The following is a 1,869-nucleotide window of genomic DNA, read 5'->3' on the forward strand; positions in this document are numbered from 1 at the left end:
TTGGCCACAACCCCGGTGGTTCCGGAGGCGACGGTGGCCAAACCCCCAGTGGTTCGGGAGGTGGCGGCAGTTGAGCCTCCAGTGGTCCGGGAGGTGGCGACAGTGGTTGCTCCTTCAGTGGTTCCGAGGGTGCCTGAAGATGTCACGCCTCTGGAGGTGCCTGGGGCAATGCACCCTCGGAGGTTTCTGTTTCTGTTTGTTTCTTCACTGACGCTCCCTCAGCAGTTCTTGGTTCGGCTGGGGGAGACTTTATGACTATTGGCATGCCTTAGTCTAGGAGAGGGACTCCTTACCAAAGACACAAGTTCCCTAGACCAAGGTACAAAAAGGGCCAGGCCAAGTATTAGGGTACTTGGGCCTGGAATTTTTTTTCTTCTTCTGTTTTTTTCCCCTTAGGCCTAGTTTTTTTGAATAGGCCTTGTTTTCAGTTCTGTTTCAGTATCCCACCCACCCAACCCAGAGAGTTGGTGGTAGGCTTTTGGACATCCAGAGGACGTCCATTAGAAGGGGGGTACTGTCATGTCTGTCTGTTTTCTTTTCCTGTTGTCTGCTTTGTGGGGTAATCTGTGGGATCACACTCACCTGTCTGTAATTAGCTTCACTTGTGTCACCTGGTGCTCCCTGTGTATATATACCCCTCTCCTTAGTTTTTACTTAGTAGTTCATTCCTTGTCTGGTTTATGCCTTGTTCCTGGTCTTGTGAAGAAACTACCTGCACCAGAAAGAGTCTCTCCAGTACTGCATTTGGGTCCTGCCTGCTTCCTGCGATGCCCGCACGTGACACCTGGGGTTCGATCGAACCCAGGTTAAGAACCACTGCATCGTTTGGATTTGTCAAAAATAAAAACAGGTGTGAAACATACACATCTACCTGCTGTTATTTGTCGTTCTGCTCCAGCAATTTGAAAAAGTTAAATCTTCTCGTATTATCTTCTCTCATATTAAATAATGTTCATTCATTTCAATTAATCAGTATTAATTGTGATTAAGCGGCAGCTACCCCACGATTAATCTGATTTAAAACATTTTTAATCACAATGAGCCCACCTGGCCAGAGCGAGGGATAGAGGTGTATATATACAGGGATCACCAGGTGACACAAGTGAGGCTAATTACAGACAGGTGAGTGTGATCACACAGATTACCCCACACAGCAAACAGGAAAAGGAAACAGACAGACCTGACAACTTCTGGCGACACGGATCATTTGTTTATTCATTCGTTCATTTATTGGCTCCTAACTAAATACAACACTGATCAACCATAAAAAAATCTTTATTAAAACATATATAAAATAGTACAAAACAGCATAAGAAAATAAATAGTAATGTTAACAATGCAACTACTGTAATAGAACTCTGAGGCAAAAGGCTATACATGACATGTTAATCTTCACTGTCAGTGTCAGGGCAGTCATCATCCTCCTCCTCAATTTTCTTGCACAGTTGCAACATCTACACAGGTCTGTACAACAGAGTCCTGCAGAGACACAGGAACACCAACCTGTCTCACAGGCACACTTCTTGCAGCTGCAGTGTATGACATGCAAAACACTGTCAGGGGCTGGCTTTCTTGTCATCCATGTGACATGTCGGTTTCCATCTTCTAGGTGCCAACCATATCCAGTAGGTGATGGAGCACCTATATTTTGTTTGACACAGGACCTCATGACTGCAGCCTGATAATTTGCCCTTTTGCAATGCTGATGGAGGGCATCACTTGTAGGGGGAATATACAATTCTGGCAAGGCTGATGATACCATACAGAAAGCCTTGTACCTAGCCTCATTGACATTTTCAGCAGCTGGCTGATCACAAAGGTGGCATACATATTTGCGAAGTAGTGCAAATGTTGAGTAGTCCAAGTTAA

Source organism: Cynoglossus semilaevis, chromosome W, assembly GCF_000523025.1.
Source record: "Cynoglossus semilaevis isolate Cse_v1.0 chromosome W, Cse_v1.0, whole genome shotgun sequence".
Lineage (NCBI taxonomy): Eukaryota > Metazoa > Chordata > Actinopteri > Pleuronectiformes > Cynoglossidae > Cynoglossus > Cynoglossus semilaevis.